Source organism: Miscanthus floridulus, chromosome 14 (genome assembly GCF_019320115.1).
Source record: "Miscanthus floridulus cultivar M001 chromosome 14, ASM1932011v1, whole genome shotgun sequence".
NCBI lineage: Eukaryota > Viridiplantae > Streptophyta > Magnoliopsida > Poales > Poaceae > Miscanthus > Miscanthus floridulus.
Genome location: NC_089593.1, coordinates 12,243,128 through 12,260,867, shown reverse-complemented (window position 1 = coordinate 12,260,867; position 17,740 = coordinate 12,243,128). Strand labels below are relative to the sequence as shown.

The following is a 17,740-nucleotide window of genomic DNA, read 5'->3' as shown; positions in this document are numbered from 1 at the left end:
ACTTGGAGTAGTGCTACCTATCTCATAATCACTTTGATAAACTAGGTTAGCACTTAAGGTTTCATCAATTAACCAAAACCAAACTAGAGCTTTCAATCTCCCCTTTTTGGTAATTGATGACAACGCTTACACAAAGATATGAATTGTAATTTAATCGAATCCATGTTGCTTGCCCAAGCATATTTACCATGTGTAAAAGAATATGGACAAGTTTCATGAACTCCAAATGGTAGTAATTGCTCCCCCTACATATGTGCTAGGAGTTTGGATTGTAGCTTGCACATATGCTTAGATTGGAAATATAGGAGACAATTTCTACCAAATGATGCTAAGGTATAAGAGATGGACCTTTGAAGCGTGATACCAATCGGAGTGCACCAATATACCATCCTTAGCACCATTAGTAACTAGACATATACAAGAACTAGAATACCCCATGAGATCAACATTTACATGCAAGGGTCTAGTTTCCATAGAATGAACATAAGTCTAGTTACTTAGCCTATGCATGCTAGTTTTTCATTTCAACATTCAAACCTACAACTAGCATACACCATACAAGCATGGATATTTGAAATTAAAACTTATGCCATGCAAGCAAACATATGTAATGCTTATTCAAGTGTATCATACAAGTTCATGAGCTTGCTCCCCCTATTTGTATGCTCAAAATTTTAATTAATCCCTTTCCTTTGTCATATATTATCTCTCCCCCTTTGTTTCACTATCTTTGTACACTATTTCTCCCCCTTTGTCATCAATGACCACAAAGGCTTAAAGTATAGATAGGTGACCTCAAATTATAGATAGGTTGGGGTGAAACTATGTGAAATGAGGATCATTTTCCCAATTTGGTTCAATCTAGATTACTTGCAAAAGATATTTAACTTGGTTTGATCCAAGGACAAGCTTCTTCACACCTCCAAATAAGGGTTATCTTGTACCATGTTAAGTTAAACACTTATAGCTCATTTTCTAAATCAAACACTAGGTTTACAAGCCCATAAACATATCATATGCTACCACTAGATCATTTCAAACATACAAGCAATAGTGGTACCATACAAGCATCAAATTCATTTGATTTTCATGAATGAGCCTAGGATATGATAGGAATGACTAGATGCACTAAACAAGTCCTTAGCAATGGATGGATGACATGTCAATCAACTTTACCTTGCTTAGCTCGAAGGAGAGGCATGTCATATAGTGGGGTGCATCAACACATATTGGAGAAATCAAGTATGTTCAATTCATTCCTTAGCTTGTAAAACCTCTTCTCATCAAGTGGCTTGGTGAATATGTCGGCAAGTTGATCTTCGGTGCCCACACTCTCTATGCAAATATCCCCCTTTTGTTGATGATCTCTTATGAAATGATGACAGACATCTATATGCTTTGTTCTTGAGTGTTGAACCGGGTTGTTAGTGAGCTTCACGGCACTTTCATTGTCACATAGTAATGGCACTTGCTTGAACTTGATTCCAAAGTCATTCAAGGTAGCCTTCATCCAAAGTAATTGAGCACAACAACTACCGGCCGAAATGTACTCCGCTTTGGCGGTTGAAAGTGCTACACTATTTTGCTTCTTTGATGACCAAGACACAAGTGATCTTCCCAATAGTTGGCATGTGCCCGATGTGCTCTTTCTCTCAACTTTGCATCCTGCATAATCGGAATCCGAATATCCAATCAACTCAAATCTTGCTCCTTTGGGATACCATAGTCAAACATGTTGTGTATGCTTCAAGTACCTCAATATTCTCTTTGTTGCCTTCAAATGACTTTCTCTTGGTGAGGCTTGAAATCTAGCACACATGCATACACTAAACATCACATCCGCCCTTGATGCGGTCACATAGAGTAGGCTTCCAATCATAGACCTATACATCTTTTGATCCACCATGTTGCCACTAGCATCACTATCCAAGCTTCCACTTGTCCCTATTGGTGTACTAATAGCTTTACTCTCATCCATTTCAAACTTCTTGAGCATGTCCTTGATATACTTGCCTTGACTCACAAATGTGACATTCTTCATTTGCTTAATTTGAAGACCAAGGAAGTAACTAAGTTCTCCAATCATAGATATCTCAAACTCACTTGTCATCATCTTGCTAAACTCCTCATAAAATTCTTGATTTGTTGATCCAAAGATGATATCATCAACATAGATTTGCATTACAAACAAGTCATTTCCAAGCTTCTTGGTGAAGAGAGTGGTGTCAACCTTTCCCATCTTGAATCCCTTGGAGAGTAGGAAATCCCTCAATCTCTCATACCATGCTCTAGGTGCTTGTTTCAATCCATACAAAGCCTTTCTCAACTTGAACATATGGTTGGGTTTCTTTTCATCTTCAAAACCAGGAGGTTGCTCAACATACACAAGCTCATTGATGTACCCATTGAGAAATGCACTTTTCACATCCATTTGGTACAATTTGATGTTGTGGGCACAAGCATAAGCTAGCAAGATCCTAATTGCTTCCAATCTTGCAACCGGGGCATATGTTTCTCCAAAGTCAAGACCTTCAACTTGAGTATAACCTTGAGCCACTAATCTTGCTTTGTTCCTTATTACTATCCTATCTTGATCTTGCTTGTTTTGAAAGACCCACTTAGTTCCAATCATATTATGATCCTTAGGCCTCTCAACTAAATCCCATACATGATTTCTTGTGAAGTTGTTTAGCTCTTTATGCATAGTATTGATCCAATCAACATCCCTCAATGCTTCATCTATCTTCTTAGGTTCAATGGATGACACAAATGAGAAATACTCACAAAATGAAGCCAATCTTGATCTTGTTTGAACACCTCTTGAAATATCACCAATGATAGTGTCCAATGGATGATCTCTTGCAACATTTGTTGGTTGAAGCACTTGCACTTGATTGGTAGCATTAGATTGATCACTTGGTTGAGATGATGAACTAGCCATTTGTTGATCTTGCATATTGCCATCACTAGTGCTTACTTGGATTTGATCATGAGAACCACTAGCTTGCACATTTGAGTTAGAGAGCACTTAATTCTTGTCATCTTCAATATCAATCACCTCTCTAGGCCTTATATCACCAATGTCCATGTTCTTCATTGCATTGACCAATTGAGTGCCTCTTACATCATCTAGATTCTCATCTTCCTCTTGGGAACCATTTGTTTCATCAAATTCCACATCATGAACCTCCTCAAGAGTACCACTAGCCAAATTCCAAACTCTATAAGCCTTGCTAGTAGTGGAGTAACCAAGCAAGAAACCTTCATCACATTTCTTTTCAAACTTGCTCAATCTAGTGCATTTCTTCAATATAAAGCATTTACAACCAAAGACCCAGAAGTATGCTATATTTAGCTTTCTTCCATTCAATAGCTCATAAGGTGTCTTCTCCATCATGGGGTGACAATAGAGTCGGTTGCTATAGTAGCAAGCCGTGTTGATTGCTTTGGCCCAAAATGAATGACTCACATTGTACTCACTCAACATTGATCTTGCCATATCAATCAAGGTTCTATTCTTTCTTTCAACTAGCTCATTTAATTGAGGAGTATACTTGGCCGAGAATTGATGTCTAATTCCAAATTCATCACATAACTCATCAACTCTAGTGTTCTTGAATTCACTACCATTGTCACTTCTAACTTTCTTGATTGTTGTTTCAAACTCATTGTGAATGCCTTTGACAAATGATTTGAATGTTGCAAACACATCACTCTTGTCACCAAAAAAGAACACCCATGTGTATCTAGTGAAATCATCCACAATTACAAATCCATATTTGTTTCCACCAATGCTAGTGTATGTGGTTGGTCCAAACAAGTCCATGTGCATTAACTCAAATGCCTTAGATGTACTCATCATGCTCTTCTTAGGATGTGTATTACCAACTTGCTTTCTGGCTTGACATGCACTACATAGCTTATCCTTCTCAAATGTGACATCTTTCAAGCCTCTAACTAAGTCATGCTTAATCAACTTGTTCAATTGTTTCATTCCAACATGACCAAGCCTTCTATGCCATAACCAACCCATGCTAGACTTAGTGATCAAACATATTGATAATTGAGATTCTCTAGCATTGAAATCAACCAAGTATAGATTCTCATATCTAAATCCTTTGAATATCAAGTTGGATCCATCTACACTTATGATCTCTACATCATCCACACCAAATATGCACTTGAAACCAAGATCACATAATTGAGCTACCGATAATAAGTTAAAGTTCAAGCTCTCTACTAGTAGCACATTGGAAATGCTCAAATCATTGGATATTGCAATCTTACCGAGCCCTTTGACCTTGCCTTTGCCATTGTCACCAAATGTGATACTATCAATCCCATTGCTCTTGCTTTCATTGATTGAATTGAACATTCTTGGATCACCGATTATGTGTTATGTGCACCCACTATCAAGCACCCAATGCCTTCCTCCGGCTTTATAATTTACCTACAAAAGAAGATCAATTCTTTTTAGGTACCCAAACTTGCTTGGGTCCTTGTAGGTTAGTCACTAAGGTCTTTGGTACCCAAATGGCCTTCTTCTTTGGGCCCATAATTGGTGTACCAATGAACTTAGCCTTCACACCATTGGCACCCTTATAAAGCATGTAACAAGAATCAAATTTGATTGAGGATACATTAGGTAGCTTGTTCTTGTTAGCCTTGCAATTTTGCTCTATATGCCCAACTTGCTTGTATCTATTGCAAAACCGACCATTGCCCTTCACAAAGCTAACTTTGGGAGTGACAAAGGCCGCCTTGCCTTTCTTGGGGGTATAGCCTAATCCCTCTTTATTGAGAGAAAACCTTTGGCTACCCAAGCACTTTAGCAAGCGGACATCTTCACCATAGACATTGCCTAAGGCATGAGTGAGCTCATTCACCTCCTTCTTGAGGGTTTCATTTTCCACCATTAGTGATGTATCATTCATAGGTGGAGTGATAATGGTTGTGCTACAAGAAGTGTTAGTAGGAACAACAATAATGGGTTCATGAAAAGATTCATCAATAAGGTCACATGTTATTCCCACATCACATGTTACTATCACTTGCTCCTTCTTGGCTTCCTCCTTCTTGACTTGCTCAATGAGAGAGGAGTGAGCCTTTTCAAGCTTAGAGTTAGCTTTGCTAAGTTTCTCATGGGCATCCATTAGCCCCTCATGAGTGGCATTGAGCTCAACAAAGGATTGCTCAAGAAATTTTACTTTCTTGCGCAATTCTTTGCACTCCTTTCTCTTCATCTCATTGCAAGCGTGCACTTGCTCACACATGTCCAAGAGCTCCTCCTTAGAGTACTCCTCATCATCATCATTATCATTCCTATAAGAGTCACTTTCACATTCATCATCATCACTCTCATCATATTTTACCTTGGTAGGCTTTGCCATGAAGCATGTTGATGAAGTGTCAAAGATGGCGGGCTTGTTGTTGAGGGCGATGCTTGCTAGTGCTCTCTTGATAGACTTCTTGCCATCATCACTAGAGTCATCACTATCCGATGAGTCATCACTATCCCATGTGACTACATAGCCTCCACCCTTTTTCTTCTTTTGGAAGATCATTCTCTTTTCCTTCTTCTCCTTCTTTTCTTTCTTATCCTCATTGTGCTTCTTCTTCTCATCCTCATCATTATCACTATTGTATGGACAATTTGCTACTACATGATCAAGGCTCTTGCAATTGTAGCATCTTCTTACATACTCTTTCTTCTTGGTGTGATCTCTTCTCTTTCTTGCACCATAGCCCTTCTTCTTCATGAACTTGCCCATCTTGCGCACAAAGAGAGCCATAGCCTCATCATCAATATCACTTAGATCTTCATCATCACTTGATTCTTTCTTGGACTTGCCCTTGTTTTTGTATGATGATGAACTAGCCTTGAATGCTATGCTTTTCTTCTTCTTGTCCTCTTCTTCCTTCTTGTCCTCCTTGTCATCCCCTCCGTTTCCACATGGTATGTCTCTTATGTCATGACATCACCTAGTACTTGGTTGGGGGTAATGTCCTTCAATCCTCCTCTTATGATGAGCAATCTTAACATCTCAAATCTTGGAGGTAAGCACATCAAGAATCGATGGGAGACATCATCATCCTTGATCTTCTCTCCTAATACCTTCAAGTCGTTGACTATGACTTGCAATCGATGGAACATCTCCAGAATGCTCTCATCTTCCTTCATCTTGAAACTTGTCAACTTGTCCTTGAGAATGTATAACTTGGCACTCTTCACCGCCGGTGTGCCCTCATATGTTTCCTCTAATCTCTTCCACACATCATTTGCTCTATCACAATCCTTGATTTGCTCAAACACCTTGGAATCAATGGCATTGTATATGGTGTTGAGAGCCATTGTATTGCATTGCTTGTTGATCTTATCTTGATTGGTTGGATCATCGGGATCAATGATAGCATAGTCATTCTCGGTCACTTCCCATACTTAATCATTGATTGAACCAAGATACATCCTCATTTTTCTCTTCCAATAACCATAGCATGTGCCATCAAAGAATGGTGGTTTGCCCCCCACATAGTTGAACACAACTTGAGCCATAATTTGACACCGAGGTTGTTGAGCCTTCAAACAAACGGTGACCATGGCTCTGATACCACTTGAAAGGTCCTAATATGGCTAGAGGGGGGTGAATAGCCTATTTAAAAATCTACAAATCAACTAGAGCAATTTGATTAGTATGACAAATAGCATAATGCAAACTTGCTCTAGCTTTACAAGGGTTGCAAGCCACCTATCAACAATTCTAGTTGCAATGATTACTTAGGCACACAAACTTGCTACTCTTAAGAGCTCAACTAGATGAATGTAAACAACAAAGCAAGCTCTCAATTCTACTTACACTAAAGAGCTTGTATCAACTAGTTTGCAAGAATGTAAATAAGTGAGTAGGGCGATTATACCGACGTGTCGAGGGATGAACCAATCACAAGATGAAGATTAAGCCAATCACCAGGAGAATGCAAATGACAAGAGACAATCGATTTTTCTCCTGAGGTTCACGTGTTTGCCAACATGCTAGTCTCCGTTGTGTCGACCAATACTTGGTGGTTCGGCGGCTAAGAGGTGTTTCACAAACCTCGTCCACATGATAGGACACCGCAAGAACCGACCCACAAGTGAGGTAACTCAATGACACGAGTAATTTACTAGAGTTACCTTTCGGCACTCCGCCAGGGAAGGTACAACTCCCCTTACAATCAATGGAGATGGCCACGAACAATCATCAACTCGTGCTGATCCTCCACCGCTGCTCCAATCGTCTAGGTGGTGGCAACCACCAAGAGAAACAAGCGAAATCCGCAGCGCAACACGAATACCAAGTGCCACTAGATGCAATCACTCAAGCAATGCACTTAGATTCTCTCCCAATCTCACAATGATGATGGATCAATGATGGAGATGAGTGGGAAGGCTTTGGCTAAGCTCACAAGGTTGCTATGTCAATGAAAATGTGCAAGTCATCGAGCTTCAGCCGGCCATGGAGCTATAAATAGAGCCCCCATCAAATAGAGCCGTTATACCCCTTCATTGGGCAAACGCGCTCTGACCGGATGCTCCGATCATATTGATCGGACCCTAGACTCAGCGTTCGGTCCACTGATTTATGCCACGTGTCACTGGCTTCAAACGCTGTTCGTCAGATTTCAACGGCTACGAAGCTGACCGGACGCTGAACCCCCAGCGTCTGGTCGAGTACAGTAAGGGTCAAAATCCGTTTCTCCTCGACCGGACGCGTCCGGTCCACCTCGATTGAACATAGCCCAGCGTCCGGTGGTAAACCCTAGCCACTGTACCACCAAGTCAGCGTGACCGGACGCAGGCATTCAGCGTCCGGTGCTTTCAGACCCAGCGTCCGGTCAGTTGACCGACGCCAGCGTCTTCGCGACCAACTCCTTTTCACTTCTAACTTCTCCACCCTTGCTCCAATGTGCCAACCACCAAGTGTATCACCTTGTGCACATGTGTTAGCATATTTTCACAAATGTTTTCAAGGGTGTTAGCACTTCACTAGATCCTAAATGCATATGCAATGAATTAGAGCATCTAGTGGTACTTTGATAACCATATTTCGATATGAGTTTCACTCCTCTTAATAGTACGGCTATCTATCCTAAATGTGATCACACTCGCTAAGTATCTTGATCACCAAAACAAAATGGCTCCTACATTTTATACCTTTGCCTTGAGCCTTTTGTTTTTCTCTTTCTTCTTTTCCAAGTTCAAGTATTTGATCATCACCATGCCATCACCTTTGTCATGATCTTCGTCATTGATTCATCACTTGGAGTAGTGCTACCTATCTCATAATCACTTTGATAAACTAGGTTAGCACTTAGGGTTTCATCAATTAACCAAAACCAAACTAGAGCTTTCAGTCGGGGAGGCGGTAAGAAGGTCGGTGGAAGCCAAGTCACCAGTGCAGCGGGTGGTGGGTGGCTGCCCCTAGCTATGGGGGCCCCAATGGCTGCTGTCCCTAGGCACGGCGCCTACCGGTGGTCACCGGCTCAGTTGCCCCCGATGCAACATCTCGTTTGCTCCATGAAACCCTAGGTTCCTGTCTCTTCCTCTGCCTCTCCCTCTGTCTTGATCTCTCTCTCCAGATGTGCTTGTCTCTTCGTCTGCTCCATGAAGGTCCTCAAGGAGGCGAAGAAGTTGCGGTTGGCCTCCTCCTCTTCTTCGTCGGCTTAGACTCAGATATCTGCTTGCGGCGATGGCGTCGTTCTCGGAGGCTCCCCCTGGGAACCCCAAGGTGGGCGAGAAGATCTTCAAGACCAAGTGCGCACAGTGCCACATGGTCGAGAAGGGCGCCGGCCACAAGCAAGGTGAGCGACCCCCCCCTCTGCCGCGGCCTTAGCGGATCAGATCTAAGCTTAGGTAGCCATAGATGCAGATTTCTTTATGTGGAAATGGTGCGCGTGGCGCTTAGATCTGTTCGATTACTATGGGATTCGTGATAGGAACTCAGGCTAGTTCGTTTGCTTGTCTTGTTTTAGCATCAAAACGCCTGCAGTCTAGGTGGGTTGTTTGATTTGAGCCTGGCGTTAGTAGAGCAGGGCTAGCTTGTTTCGATTTCGCGTTGTGTTGAGATGATCAGGATCAGGTGATAAGCCCATTAGTCTGGCTAGATTGATCCCCTATACTCCGTATAGATTTGGTGATGGTGGTTTAGATTTCGTGTTGTGTTGAAATGATTAGGATCAAGCGATAACTGATAAGTCTATTAGTCTGGCTAGATTGATCCCCTATAGATTTGGTGATGGTTGTGCCTGTTCTATGACCTGCAGGCCCATCCATTATTTTGGGCTTACAACAGTTGGCCAGATGGGAATTTTTACTCATGCAACTTGCTATGCAATTAGAACTGGCATATAAAAAAAATGTACAAGCTAGTAGTGGAAGAACTAGTTTCATTACCTTTTCCTATTCTGAAGGTCCTAACCAGAAATAAGGAATAATCAATAATGTTCATCACTGACTGAAAATAAAAGGTCTGATGGACTTCCGGTTGATGTCAAGCTTCCTGTTAAGCATGTATTATCTAGAGAACTACAGGTACTTTGATTATGATACCGTGCATTGTATTACTCATATATTTCCAAGAAACTTATATACCTCTTCACTGTTTGGTTTTACAGATGTACTTTGATAAAATAGCTGAGCTTACTATGAGTAGATCTGATACATCCCTTTTTAAAGAAGTTTTAGTGAGCTTGGCAAAAGATTCTGGTCTTCATCCTTTGGTTCCTTACTTTTCCTACTTCATTGCAGATGAGGTTTTACAGTAGCTTCTTGCTTTTGGTGTTATTTTTTTTGAGATGGCATTAAGTGTGTAACCATCTGAATTTCAGGTTACCCGGAGTTTGGGTGATCTTCCTGTTTTATTTGCTCTAATGAGAGTAGTCCAAAGTCTTCTCCGTAATCCACATATTCATATTGAACCTTATGTAAGTGGCAAACCATAAAGTTTTGATAGTTCATGTGCATGACTTATTTTTTAGTCATTTTGTATATTCTTCTCATCATATTAGTCCTAAATTAGCAATGATTATCTTGATTTGTAGTTGCACTAGCTGATGCCATCAATGATCACTTGCATTGTTGCAAAAAGGCTAGGGCATAGGCTATCAGATAACCACTGGTAACTTAGAGACTTCTCTGCCAATTTGGTTTCCTCGGTATGTCAGAGGTGAGTGATATGTGAAGGGTGTCAGTAGGTCCTTTGTATAATTATCAAAATTCAATTCAATTACATTTATGATTTCAACTCCTTGATTCCCATATTATGATCTTAAAGAACAGTTCATATGAAATGTGCCCATGAAAGTGCTTTATCTTAGTTATGCTAATATGCTATCTTTTCAACAGGTTTACGATGAAGGTTAAGTCAATAATAGTTTGACCACTATTTCATACTCTTTCTTCCATATATATATAAGATTTTACTATTTCGTGGGATCCTGTTATATGTGACATGATCAGTTTCATGGAAGCTTACATCTTCTTTAGCGGAAAACATACCAATAAACCATTGCGTGGCTTCGCTACTGAGTAGACTACATACTGTGTTCTTGGCACGTGAAACTGTGGTGCGGAAGAAGCTTCAGTTAGTTGGTGTAACTGCTATGTTGCTCGCGTGCAAGTATGAAGAAGTGAGCGTACCGGTGGTCGAGGATCTGATCTTAATATGTGATCGCGCCTACACAAGGGCTGATATTCTTGAAATGGTAAAAAATGTGTTGCATGTTGATTTTTAGTGCAAAAAAAAAAACAGATAACTGACATTGAAATCTCTGCAGGAGAGGAGGATAGTGAACACACTTAATTTCAATATGTCGGTGCCAACTCCATACTGTTTCATGAGAAGGTTTCTAAAGGCAGCACAATCTGAGAAGAAGGTAAGATACTAATACATACTCCTGTTTTTGTGATCAATAAATCATGTAAGCTATAGGTTTGCTGTACAAGTACATAAACCCTAACAAAATCTTTATACTACTGGACACCTCGAACTCATGTCTTTCTTCATGACCGAGCTGAGTCTTGTCGAATACGAGATGCTCCAGTTCTGCCCGTCTATGCTAGCAGCTGCTGCCATCTACACAGCTCAATGCACCATGCTTGCATGGTCTTTTTGTGATATATATATATATATGTTTTGTTGTCATAATATGAGTCTGTTTGTTATTATTGTGATTCTTGTACTATAAAAGATGTTTAAAAACTTTTGGCTAAACAGTGCTATAGAAGATGTTTAAAAACTTTTCGCTAAACAATCTTGTTTGGGACACAATATTATAGTCAAGTTTGTCAAGATACTTTGATCATGTATTTTACTCGTCACAGGATGATTTAGGGGAGCACGTGTTGGTAATTTGATTTTTTGGCGAAAAAATACACTGCAGGGGCGGTTGGTACTGTAGCCGTCCCTACAAATCAATTTGTAGCGGCGGCTGATAACACCAGTCGCCTCTACAAATCAATTTGTAGGGACGGTCTGGGAACCGCCCCTACAAATACATGATTTGTAGAGACGATATGGTAGGAGCGGCTGTCCGAACTGCTCCTACAAATGCCCATTCCGAACCGCTCCTACAAATGCCCATTAGTTGCCTCTGAAAATCATATCTGATGTAGCGTTGCTTGGCCGAGGGGTCAATGGGCCTGCTCCCTCTCCCTATATAAAGCGGCAACCTGGTCAACAAGAGGGGTTCCTTCGGCCGCATCTTACGCACGCATACGCATCTATCCAAGCCCCGCTGCTCTTCGGCATACGCATATACACGCCGTCGCCCTACTAGTTCTCAGGGAGGATGCCGTGCCCTGCCAGCTCTGGCGGCGCCTGCTAGTTGCTCCACGCCATGCCTACACCCAGAGGCCAAAAAGCTGCTCCATGATCGTGCTAGTTGCTGCACTTCTACCCGGCGCAAGTCTTGCCGGATGGCAATTCTGCCACACGGCTGCACGTCTGCATCTACATGTGTATCGTCGAGAACCACCTCGCGCTTCAACGACATGTTTCGATCTTGATAGCAAAGCGCCTGATGATGGCGGCTGTCCATGATCACGAATTCGATAGCTCGGGACGCTGGTACTTACAGCGAGGGGTTGCCCTCACCGAGCTTGGTGTTTTGATACGATATCTTCCTGGTGTGAACTCTGCCTTCGCGGGTAGAAACTCGTCGCAATGAAGGCCACACGAGACGGGAAAACCCTGCTCGTCGCGATGACGAAAGACGTGCGAGACGGGAAAACCCCGCTCGTCACAACAATGGCTGTGCGAGATGGGAAAACCCTGCTCGTCGCAATGCGTGAGATGGGAAACCCCCGCTTGTCGCGATGACGAAAAATCAAGACGCACGAGACGGGAAACCCCCGCTCGTCACGATGACGAAAGACGTGCGAGATGGGAAAACCCCGCTCGTCGCAACGCGCGAGACGGGAAACCCCCGCTCGTCGCGATGACGAAAGACGTGCGAGACAGGAAAACCCCACTCGTTGCAACGCGCGAGACGGGAAACCCCCGCTCATCGCGATGACGAAAAATCAAGACACGCGAGACAGGAAACCCCTGCTTGTCGCGACGGCGAAAAATCAAGACGCACGAGACGGGAAACCCCCGCTCGTCGTGATGATGAAAATCGAGACATGCGAGACGGGAAAACCCCGGCCGTCGGGATGAGGACACGCGAGTCAGGATTTCCCTGCTCGTTGCTATGATAAAAATATCAACGCCGGGAGGCTGTCATCTAACAAGCTTTGTCCAAGCAATATTCATATCGCTAATTGTTGTGGATTGTCCTATACTACTACTCGTCTAGTGCCGACGAGGCTAGATGAGACTGCGGCCAAGTGCCAACGAGGCGAGGTCACTACTCCATCGACACGTCCCAATTAACAGGATCTGCCACATCATTGCTGGGCACCGACGAGGCAAAGGCAACTCACACACATCCTTGTTAATGAAGGCCGGCATACATGACTGGGCACCGACGAGGCGAAAGTCATCCCCTTCATCAACAATATGTTCCGTTTTATTCTGACGTGGCGATGGCGATGTCACGATCGAGCTTCGACGACATAAAGCCAGCCATATTATTATTATGCCATATACCGCATATGGCTGACGATGAGCAATCAAACATTTGACGACCATCAAAGCAGGCGTTATCGCGTGCTTTGTTGGGATGGCTGCTAGCAGCGAACCATAGAGGCTGGCTCTGCATATGGCAACGACAAATGCAGTGAGGAATTACATCAAAAGATGGTGCTTGCAACAACGATGGTGTGGAACTACAAGGCTTGCAGCAGACTATGACGACAACATGCATGACTAGGGTTATCCCAGTGAGGGACATCGTCGAAAGACGGCGCAAGCATCATCCTGGCAGCTGATGCGGAGATGAAGGCTGTGTGCTTGGTTCAAGTTTTTTTTGACGGTTTAGATGTTGGAAGACATCTTTGAATGGTGGGACATAGGAAATAAAACTTATTGGCAACATATATAGCATATATGATAGGTATTATTGGCAACCTATATGGAGTCTTATTGGTATATATTGTTTTATTTATTAGCCAGCGATTTCCTCTTTTTTGCACTTGAAACTAACTAGTAACTATATTTTCAAATGAGTTAAATGCATCAGAGATCCATTAACTTGTGACGATGTTTCAGTTAGGTCCATCAACTTTCAAAGTGGTTTTTTGGATCCATAAACTTTGTACGCCATATCACTTAGATCCATACCTCTCCACGTTGGCTTCTCGTGCTGATGTGGCACGTCGTCGCTGTATAGGAAGGCGACGTGGACCAGGCGGACCAACCACAGACGGGGACGACCCTGCGGCCTTACCACTGGACGCCGTGGAGCTCCGGCTGCAGCCACGGAGAAGATTCAGGAGTCCCCAGGCGTGCACTGCCTCCAGCACAGCCGGCTCTACGTCGACATCGACATCAGCGCGGCGCGAGTGGCGCGCACCCGGGAGGTGGAGTTCCACCCCACCAGCCTGGCCTGGAACCAGTCGTTCCGCCTGCACTGCGCCTATGCCGCCATGGCGGTCACCTTCACGGTCCAGCACCTCATCGGCGCGGGCGTCCTCGGCGCCGGGTCCGTCACGCCGCCCGCGTCGTCTCCGGACAGCCGCTCGAGTGCTGGCTCGACCTCCGCGGTGGTGAGCACGCCCACGAGACGCACACGCCGAGCCTCCGCGTCCGCCTGCACTTCTTTGACGTGGAGCGTGACCCGTACTGGGGCGCCGGCGTCCGCCTCCCCAAATTCGCGGGCGTCAAGCCCGTGTTTTTCCTGGAGCGGACCAACTGCAGCGTCACGATGTACCAGAACGCGCACCTATCCGACGCGTTCGACCCGGGGGTCCGCCTCGACGGCGGGCTGGCGTACCGGCCGGCGCGGCTGAGGGAGGACCTGTTCGCCGCCATCCGTGGCGCACGGCGGTTCATGTACATCGCGGGGTGGTCGGTGAACACGGAGATCACGCTGGTGCGCGACGCGGGCCGTCGGGCGGTGGTCCCCGGCGCCGACGGCGTCACGCTGGGCGAGCTGCTGAAGCGGAAGGCCGACGAGGGGGTGGCCGTGCTGGTGATGCCGTGGCAGGACAACACGTCCGTGTCGTTCCTCGGCAACGCCGGCCTGATGAAGACGCACGACGAGGAGACCCGGAGATTCTTCGAGGGCACCAACGTGAGGTGCTTCCTCTGCCCGCGCAACGCCGACGCGTCGCTGACCATGGTGCAGCACGTCGAGACCAGCGCCGAGTTTGCGCACCACCAGAAGACTATCACGCTCGACGCAGCCACGCCGGGCACCGACGAACGCCACGTCGTCAGCTTCATCGGCGGCATAGACCTCTGCGACGGCAGGTACTGATGCAGTTGCTCTGGCTGCTACAACAGAGCCCGAAGCTGAGCTAACGATGCGAGGTGTTCGACCAGGTACGACGACGAGAACCACACGCTGTTCAGGGACCTCGACACGACGTACCACCACGACTTCATGCAGAACAACTACAAGCATGCCTCCCTGCAGCGCGGCGGCCCGCGAGAGCCGTGGCACGACATGCACTGCACATTGGAAGGTGCCGCGGCGTGGGACGCGCTCGCCAACTTTGAGCAGCGGTGGCGGAAGTCGAAGCTGTCGCTCTCGACGGCGTCGGCGCGGGAGAAGAGGAACGGCACCGCCGTGGCGAGGTCGTAGCAGGGCACCAGCTGCGGCACCACGGTGTCCCGGAGCGTGGCGTCCCCGAACACCCGGCGCAGCGGCGCGGACGACCTCGACGACCTCTCCCCGCGCCGGAACTGCGCGGCCCACCTGCTCCGGAGTGGCCCACCAGCGCGAGCCAGCAGTTGCCGTGGAGGTGTCCGCTGACGCAGACGTAGTACTCGAGGCGGCCCTCGTAGGCTCCCAGCCTGTGGCACGCGCTGCGCGGCGCCAACCCGGCCGCCACCATGCTCCAGACGCGCGCGCCGCAGTAGGGGCAGCGCACGCGCGTCTCCAGCGGGGCCTGACGCCCCACCAGGCACGCGCGCGTCCGGGAGCGCATGAACCCGCGGAACATGCCGCGGTAGGCGCCCATGTCGTCGTCGGCGCCCGGCACGGCGTGCTCGCAGGGGTCCGACACGTAGAGCAGGTCGCCCCGGCACCGCCGCGACAGGAAGCTCCGCCTGGACGTCTTGGAGAAGCGTGACACCCCCGTGAAGTGGCCCCGCACCGCCGCCGCCGCCGCGCCGCATCAGAAGAGCAGCAGCTTCGCCAGCGCCGGCCACCCGCCCACGACGCGCCCCGGGGCCGGGGGCGCGCCGCCTGCGCCTGCGCCCGTCAGCGAGGCCACCATCCGCGGTGCACGGGAGATGCAGAGCTCCCGCCACAGCACGCGCTCGGCGACGGCCCGCAGCCGCCGGCTGACGCAGCAGGCGGTGCACAGCGCCTTGGGTCGAAGTTGAGGGACCGGAACACCAGCGCCAGGACGTTCTCGTCCAGGATCCCCGTGTTCACGTCGTTGGTAGTCGGCGCCGCCGCTCCGGTAGCTCGCGCTGCTACTCCCGCTACCGCCCGCGCCGCTGCTCGACGCGCCGAGGAACTGCCGCGTGTTCCGCACGCCCTCATTCATCGCCCTCGTCTACTGCTCACGTGAGCCACAACTTCCTCAAAGGACATGTCAGTGCCAATGTGGACTGCCACATCGGATTAAAAAAAGAAACGAAGGGGTATGAACTAGAGATACATCACTTTAAAAATTTATTGATCCAAAAAACCACTTTCACAGTTGATGGATCCAAGTGAAACATGAGCAAAAGTTAACGGATCAATGATGCATTTAACTCTTTTCAAATTTAACCTTGCGAGTGGAAGTGCTTGGATCCATCGACCTGACATGTTCTACTTGCAAAATAAATGATGCTTAATTGCATTGGCTACCTAAGGCCCTCCACAATGTTGTCTCTGAGTGAAGTTAGAAAAGAAGAGAGAGAAGCATCACTTCACACGTTGTAAATAGTAATATATACTAGAGCTAGAAAAACTAGAAACGGAGAACGTTCTTGGGCCGATGCCTTTGTAGAGGATAGAGAAGTAGTAGACCTGGGATATAGAGAAAATCATGAGCCGACTTGGTAGAGAAAAGAGCATGCAGTAGCCTTTGGTTGGGTGATGCTAGCTAGCACATACTGACGTACCGTGATCTTCGATGCAAGATGCCAACTTCTTCTTCTTTTTTACACTACACGCTGTGGGCCTAAAAGGCACGCGCGCGCGATTGAGACCAACGAGTGTGTGTGTATGTTTTGACAACAGACCAACGAGTGTTGTATGTCCATGGTGGATATGGGCTTAGAGCATCTCCAACAGTTCCCTAATTTTCACCCCTAAGAAGAAAAGACGGTGATTTGAGGGATTTAAGAGCTCCAACAGTACCCCAATCTAGCTCCTAATGAGAAAAAAAATTTCTCAGCCCCTCAAAATCCATCCTCCAATTCCTCAAAGATGAGGTACCTAGACTCGCCCCCAATACGAACAGTAGCATGCACCTGGCGTCTTCCAAGTCACCCTCCAAACAAAATTATAACTTCCCCAATAACTAGTTTTGGGGTTGAGTTTTTCTCCAAATGTTGGAGATGCTCTTACTCCGTGCCTCGTCGGCCGGCACATGCATACCGCTGAAAGGAAACATGCATATCCGAAATTTTGTGTGAAAGCTGAAAAAGGCTAAGAGCATTTGGAGATGAATGTACAAGTTGAAGTTGTTGCAATTACACCAAAAGAACAGGGCGTGATGAGTGCCACACATGCAGCTCGATCCCGCCTTTCCACTGTAACTTTGATAGAGTACGTGTTCGATTCGTATAATAAACAACAAGCTGATCCATCGTACGTGGATGACTGGATGGATACGGCCGGCCGGCCGGCACCCGATCGGGTAGAATACAATAAGCTTGCATTGCATAGGAGTTGGGAAGGGTGGCTACACATTTTCCGGCTCCGATCCATTCGATCGTCGGCTCCATGTTAATTTATTTTGCCCAGTTAGGTATATACATCGAACAATCGAAGAAGTCGCTAGCTGCTGATCATGATTATATATAGTACGCTTTCTGCTAGTTACTACTAGAAAAATGACACACGTGTCCAGACTTTAGACACGGCGGCGGCACACGCGAGAGCTTTGTTGCGTTTGTTCCCTTGACAAGCAAACACGCATGGTCAGTCATGTTAA

The 17,740-nt window shown here is 46.2% G+C and overlaps 2 pseudogenes; one reads left to right on the top strand and one right to left on the bottom strand.

The window, feature by feature from the left end:
- The first annotated feature begins 8,726 nt into the window (after positions 1 to 8,726).
- On the top strand, positions 8,727 to 15,225 carry LOC136503049 (phospholipase D alpha 1-like; annotated as a pseudogene).
- A 115-nt stretch (positions 15,226 to 15,340) lies between these two features.
- Positions 15,341 to 16,138, bottom strand: LOC136503048 (EID1-like F-box protein 3; annotated as a pseudogene).
- Between the last annotated feature and the right edge of the window lie 1,602 nt (positions 16,139 to 17,740).